This window comes from Octopus sinensis, linkage group LG10 (assembly GCF_006345805.1).
Source record: "Octopus sinensis linkage group LG10, ASM634580v1, whole genome shotgun sequence".
NCBI lineage: Eukaryota > Metazoa > Mollusca > Cephalopoda > Octopoda > Octopodidae > Octopus > Octopus sinensis.
In genome coordinates this window covers 4,517,609-4,525,645 of record NC_043006.1, presented here as the reverse complement: position 1 = coordinate 4,525,645, position 8,037 = coordinate 4,517,609, and positions in this window count along the sequence as shown.

Genomic DNA, 8,037 nt, shown 5'->3' with positions numbered 1-8,037 from the left:
TACAGCTGGATGCCCTTCCTAACGCCAACCACTCCGAGAGTGTAGTGGGTGCTTTTTACGTGCCACCTCACTCAAATATTATTACATGTGCCAATGGCACAGAGTTTTCATTGATGTAGAATAGAAGTTGATAAAGACTGGACAGTTGGCATTAGGGAGGGCATCCAGCCATAGAAACCATGCCAAAACAGACATGGAACCTGAACAGCACTTCAGCTCCTGTCCAACCCATGATAGAGTGGAAAACCTGTTACTTGATGATGATAGTAAGGCAAAATGCTTAAATTATATTACCTGTGGTGGTATTTGATTGAGTCCAAATGATACTGGAGTTAACACGTTTCCATTTCTTCAAAGAAAATTGTTTAATACACTTCTCATAGCAACCTTCTTTTGAGACTGCCTCAAATTCAGTGATAAAAGTCTCTTGATTTATAGAAACCTAATGAAACCATTCATATATTTCTTTTTTTTTTGTTTAGTATTGAAAAATTCAGTTATTTTTGCCCATTTTCAATTAATTGAAACCTAAAAGCAGCTGGTCCATGAAGGGCAGTCACTAAGAGGAGTATAATATTTGGTGGAGTAGGTTACAAATTAGTCACCAGAGACGAAAGGCTTGTGTGAGCTGTACAAGCCATGTGTAGAGATGCAGTCAACAATGGCAGAGCAGCAGATTGTTTTTGCCATATATTGGCCGATCATTGACTATTGGATGCTAACTAATGTGTTGAAGCATCACTAAAGGGCCTTTTTGCATGCATTCCTACTGAATCTCTGTGATTCGCATGTCATAACGGCATATTTAAAAAAGATATACTTATAGATTCAAATGCTCAGAATCCACATGGTGGTGCCCAGCTTTTGCATCTGTTCATAAAAGGTGGTCTTGACTTAGTGGAGACAAAATGTTTGATATCTGAAAGGAGTCTCAGAGTCTGAAAGTGATTGTGATTTGTCCTTTTTTTTTATGACATTCTGTGCATTCCTGCATGTTTTGTCTATTTGTTATACTTAGGTCAAGTGGGATAATAACAAAGGGAGAATTGAATCATCATAGTTTAACTGAGGTCTGGAGAGCCAGTGGCTGCACCAGGCTCCAATCTGATCTGGGAATGTTTTTACAGCTGGATGCCCTTCCTAACGCCAACCACTCCGAGAGTGTAGTGGGTGCTTCTTATGTGCCACTGGCACAGGAGCCGGCTAGGCAGGCCTGGCATCAATCACGTTCAACTAGTGCTTTTTATGTGCCTCCAGTCAGGCAGTCCTGGCATTAATCATGTTCAGCTAGTGCTTCTTACATGCTACCACCATGGGAGCCAGTCAGCGGGTACTGGCATTGACCATGTTTGGATGGTGTTTTTTACATGCCATTGGCATGGGAGCCAGTCAGGGGACACTGACATTGACCACATTCAGATGATGCATTTTATGTGCCACCAGAATGGAAGCCAGTCAGGGCAATGGCAACAGCTACGATTTCGGTTTTGACTCAGCAGATCTTCTCAAGCATATATCCCCTGACACATCAAGGGTACTCTTAAATGGGCCAGGCATGAAACACTTGCATTGGCCATAGCTGCAATCACACCTTAGTTGCCGGATCTTCTCAATCACAGCATATCTCCAAAGGTCTTGGTCTCCTGTCATTGCCTCTGTGAGGCCCAATGTTCAGAGGTCATGCTTCACCACCTCATCCCATTTCTTCCACAGTTAAGGAGTGGCACACAGCTGTCTTCATCCTTATGTAACACGTGACCATACCAGCACAGTCATCTCTCTTGCACACAACATTTGAGGCTTCATATGTCCAACTTTTCTCTCAGGGCACTTACACTTTATTGTGTATGCACACTGACATTACACATCGAGCGGATCTTTACTAGCTTCATTTTCAAGCCTGCGCATGTCCGCAGCAGTCATGGCCCGTGTTTCATGTTTCAAACCAAAGGCTGTAGCCATGTTGGGGCACTGCTATTATCAATTTTTGTTGTTGATTTAAATATCTGTCAGTATTATGAAAGTAGACAGATGCAGACGGGAATACATATATGATGTTAATTAGCTAGGTGCATAGGTGAGTCTGTAGATGGAAAGATACATTAATAGATATACTGCAGATGTGTAGCTGAACTGTAACTCGGGCCTTGTACCCTAAAATAGAAAGGATTATTATTATTAGATGCAGCACGAAGTTTTGTAAATAACTTTGGCTGACAGTAAAAAGTCTAGTTCATATATATATATATATCAGATGTATATATATATATATATCAGATGTTGCTACACATTGCTGGTCACAATGCGCTTTGCATTGTTTTAGCCTTCGAATGACGCCACCCCGCTGGCTAAGCAAGCAGGCCAACAGAAGAAAGAGTGAGAGAAAGTTGTGGTGAAAGAGTACAGCAGGGTTTGCCCCCCCCCCCCCCCTGCCGGAGCCTCATGGAGCTTTAGGTGTTTTCGCTCAATAAACACTCACAACGTCCGGTCTGGGAATCGTAACCGCAATCCTCCGACTGCGAGTCCACTGCCCTAACCATTGGGCCATTGCGCCTCCACATATATATATACATATACATATATATATATATATATATATATATATATATATATATAATATATATATATATATATATATATATATGTTAATAAAATAGAATATATGCATATATATAAACATATATGTACGTACCTACCTCTACATGTACATATACACGCATATATGTGTACAGGACACCAAAAAGACGTCGAACACATAGAGAGACGAAACACATAGACACAAACCAAGGAACAAGACAAGCAAAAAAAGGGAGAGATACAGGACAATAAGCACAACGAAAAATCCCCTTCTTCAGTCGCTAAGATTTCATCTACTAAACGTTTCGAAGGATAAAAGCGAGACGTATACTTCGAAGAAAAATTCCTTCCCGCGAAAAGCAAATCAATTAAAATTCTGAGATCTTTTCGCAGAGGGGTAAAAAAAAAAAAAAAAAAAAAAAAAAAAAAAAAAAAAGCAAGACGGTAACGACAGTACAAACATATAAACAGTAAAAAATATATATAAAAACAGTGGAAAAATAAATATATAACAGTGAGAGACAAGACAAGGAGAACAAGATAAGAAGGGCTGTTAACGCCAGACGAAAAAAGTATTGTAAACGCTGGATTATAGTGGAAGACAGAGAGGGAAATTTTGTCAACCAGAAGCCTTGCAAGGCGGGCGAGAAAGGACAGGAAGCAGTTACAACGGAAGTGTCGTCGCAGATGGATGTCGGGAATGGGGGAGGAGGAGGAAGAGAGAGAAGAAGGGGAATGGTGCGAGGAGACCATGAAGAATGGTGAAAGGGAGAGAGAGAATGAAGAATGAGAGAGAGAGAGGAAGAGACAAGTTAAGTGAGGGAAAAAAAAGACGAAAAAGGGAATGGGAGAGAAAGAAAGAAAGATGCAGAGTCGCGTGAGAGTTAATATCAAGGCTAACTTGATAAACAGAACAATCTTACTTAGTAGGGTGCGTGCGTTTAATCGTATAATAAGTTAATAAAATAGAATATATGCATATATATAAACATATATGTACGTACCTACCTCTACATGTACATATACACGCATATATGTGTACAGGACACCAAAAAGACGTCGAACACATAGAGAGACGAAACACATATATATATATATATACACTCTTTACTTGTTTCAGTCATTTGACTGCGGCCTTGCAGGAGCACTGCCTTTATAGTTGAGCAAATCGACTCCAGGACTTATTCTTTGTAAGCATAGTACTTATTCTATCGGTCTCTTTTGCCGAACCGCTAAGTGACGGGGGACATAAACACACCAGCATCGGTTGTCAAGCAATGCTAGGGGGACAAACACAGACATACACACACACACATATATACAGTTTCCGTCTACCAAATCCACTCAGAAGGCTTTGGTTGGCCCGAGGCTATAGTAGAAGACACTATAGATATAAAAGGTGCTACGCAGTGGGACTGAATACGGAACCATGTGGTTTGTAAGCAAGCTACTTACCACACAGCCACTCCTGCGCCTATACGAATACGTTATCATTTTGATTCGTCTTTTATTTCCTTAAACTATAAAGCACATTATATCTATCAAACATTAAAAGGAGGAAAATCAGCAATACCTTCTAAATTTATTTTGACTATATATGAACAGTTTTGTTTAAATGGCAGGACTTCAAAAAAAAATTTTTTTGAAATTCCTTGCTTGTGTTTAATATAACAATGTTTTCAGGTATGCTGGGATTTTTATGATTCAGGAACCACTTCAAACGATGATAATAGATAATAAGGGTATGTATGTGTATAGATGGACATAAGAAGCATCAGATGTGGTGTGCAAGAGAGACGTTTGCACTGGTATGGTCATGTACTACGGATGAATGAGGAGAGATGTGTGAAGAAGTGCCACTCCCAAACAGTTGAAGGTATCCGGGGGGAAAGGAAGACATGGGATGAGGTGGTCAAGCATAACCATCGAATATTGGGCCTCACAGAGGCAATGACGGAAGACCAAGACCTCTGGAGATATGCTGTGACTGCAAAGATCTGACAAATAATGTGAGTTCATGGCTGTTTCCTGCACCAGCTTCACATAGAAGCCCAGCCCATCCGAAGTACCTTGGATTGTAGAATGACTTGCTGTGCTTACCTTGGATCGTAAGGTGACCTGCTGTGCTTGAGGAGACCTATTCAGTCAAATACATCAACATCAAAATAAATATCAAATGGAAATTGTAGTTACGATACCTGTGCTGGTGGCACGCAAAAAGCACCATCCGAACGTGGCCGATGCCAGTGCCGTCTTGACTGGCTTCCGTGCTGGTGGCACATAAAAAGCACCAACCGATTGTGGCCACTGCCAGCCTCCCTTGGCATGTAAAAATTACCCACTACACTCATGGAGTGGTTGGCATTAGGAAAGGCATCCAGCTGTAGAAACACTGCCAGATCAGACTGGAGCCTGGTGCAGCCGCCTGGCTTCCCAGATCCCGGTTGAACCATCCAACCTGTGCTTGCACGGAAAACGGACGTTAAACGATGATGATGATGATGATAGTAGCGCTAAGTCTGGTAGTGGAAATGAATTGCATGGTGATGGTGATTTGTCTGACAATACAGGTAAGTGGATATGTGTTAGCAACAAGAAATATGACACCCACATACACCTTCATTACCCTGTTATAAATGATTTTGATGGTCAGAGCAGACACCAACTGAAGCTAGGCCTGTGATTTTTTTTTTAATGGCTGCTGTTGGCTCTGGGCCTTTACTTTGGGATTATCTTGTGACAGGATCCAATAATTATTTGACTTACTGCATGGAAAACATGGGACCATTTCAGAAGCATCCCACATTCCAAAAGGCATCTGTAGCAGCCAGTGATGCTTGAAAACCTATCAGCATTTGTTAGTTTGCTTTTGAACATGGGATTCCCATGGAAACATACCATGGAGCAGTGCAGGGACAAAGTCTCCGAAAATTATTCATTTACACTAAGGAGTTAAGAGGCTTACTTTGTAACCAGTTGGTCCCAGGTTCAGTCCCACTGTACAGCACCAAATCACCCAATGCCTTGTGGGCAAATTTGGTGGATACAGGAAGTCACCCAACAGTAAATCAAAATTCCATAAATACCATCTGTAATTCTGTATTGACTCCGAGTGGAAAATGTGTCGCTCAAGAAAAACTTCAGTTTGGACCATTTTCATGATGTCTCATATTAGATTTTTTTTTATCAAATCCATTCAGTTGTTAAACATAAATAAATCTTGGAATTAAATGGTTTTGATTTACTGTCAGGTGACTTTTGGCCAATCCTATATATATATATATATATAAATATAAATTCAGGGTGAATACTTGATAAATGTAAGCACCTGTATACACCAGCTAGTAACAGAGGTGAGAGGGTATATATATCAAATAAAATCAAAAGCAGAACACAAAGGATGTCGTGGTACATGTGTTTCAAGCTTTATAAATGACCTGTTCTTACACCAGTGTATAATAGATATAAAAGATGGTTTAAAGCTCTCTTCAGCCGCAAACATTGTTATTCCAAAGAGTTACATCACACTATGAAAAATATGATGTGTGATGTAACTCTTTGGAATAATAATGTTTGTGGCTGAAGAGAGCTTTAAACCATCTTTTATATCTATTATACACTGATGTAAGAATAGGTCGTTTATAAAGCTTGAAACACGTGTACCACGACATCCTTTGTGTTCTGTTTCTGATTTTATTTGATATATATATATATATATAACGACATGATACCAAATTTTCTCCATTTTAAGAAGTTGCTACTAGTTACTTTTGAAGTCTTCTTTGACCAGTCAAATATCGGTTTACCTGGAACAAAACAATGAAGTTATTAATAAGAGGAGTTGAAATTTATGCATGAAGAATCACACAGCCGTAGCATCAAATAATCAGCCTATGAACTTTTCAGACTGCCTATGTAAGATGAGAATGCATGGACATTGACTGCAGTGTCTGCAAAAGCTAGAAGCAAATGGAACGAGTATGCTTTGCTAGATGTATAACGTTTATGTGCATGAGTGACAGAATAAACAAACTAAGAAAAATTAGACATTTAGCAGAATCAATCTTAGTGTACAAGAGAAAACACTTTTCCTGTGTATGGACAACGGAAACTGTATAAAGACATGCTCCAAGTGAATGGAATTTGTGGAAGAAGAAAACTTTGGGGAACAAAATATTGAAGACTGATGTTGAGATGCTGCACCCTACAGAGGAAATGGCAAAGGACTATGGCATTTGGTAACATGTGGTACTGGAGAGGACCTCCCCTCTATACATGTAGGCATGGAGAAACCTACATTAAATGAGGGGAATTAATGATGAATGGGATATATATATTTACATTGTTTTCTTTCACTCATTCCGTTCCCCCTGTCACCATTCTCACTTATTCATTACTTCCTGCCACCACTGCCACACTATTCACGGCATCCTGTCACCTGTATATTGAAAACATTGGATTCGTCCGTATTCCCATCATATGACAGATAACACTCTCGAATAATAGAATCTTTCAGTATGTGAATACTTGGCTTGAAATAACATTATTCTGTAAATACAAGGAAGTGTTTAAAAAAAAAAAGACCTGAAGCATGAATGTGGATTAATCGAAGGTTAATCCTTTAGCATTTAGATTAGTTTGTCAAATAGAACACTCATTTATTCATTGTTTTGAATTAATCATACATTGTCTTGTAATTTTGAGATTTCTATGATGTATTTGTTTACATTTAGAATGACATTGTACGATAAGTGTGAGAGGCCTGATTCAACCAGTTTGAACACAAAGCAGGGAGAATATTTGGGCCTGATAAGGCCAGTTTAATTGCTTAAAGAGTTAACAATTAATTTTGTCTTTTCTTTTTTAATGTGGAAACTCTTGTACCAGAATTGAAAATATTGTAGATAAATTTGGTTCATGAAACAAAAGAGGATTACTATGCAAAGACATATATTTGCATGCATGAAGTGGAGTCAATCCACCATTGCCAAATTAAAATTAACACTGCAACAGAACTTTTCCCACGATGGAACAATTATTTTTCTCTGAAACCAGTTTTACATCTTCCAGATGTCTTTAGCTAGGCCAAAATAATGTCTTCACCACTTGACCTTTTCTAACCTCTTCTACTTCACCAAAAGCTAGAATAGAGATAACAAGACCACCAACTAAATCTATTGTTCTCATTGATATATCTATCCTTCTGGATCTTTATATAAGCAAGCACACCCCAAGCAAAAATCAGTTCATCACAGTCGTGACGACTCAACGAAGTTAGTCACAGTCAGAGGGAGAAAGCAACTGTGAGACAGCACCCTACAATTCTCTCTAGCTCTAATTCTGTCCCTTACAACATCATTCTATATCTCTCTCTGTAATTACTACTACTAAACAAAAGCAAGAGAGGCAACTGTTCTCGTCAATGTTGTTATTCGCTTGATTGCTGGATAAGCATCCATG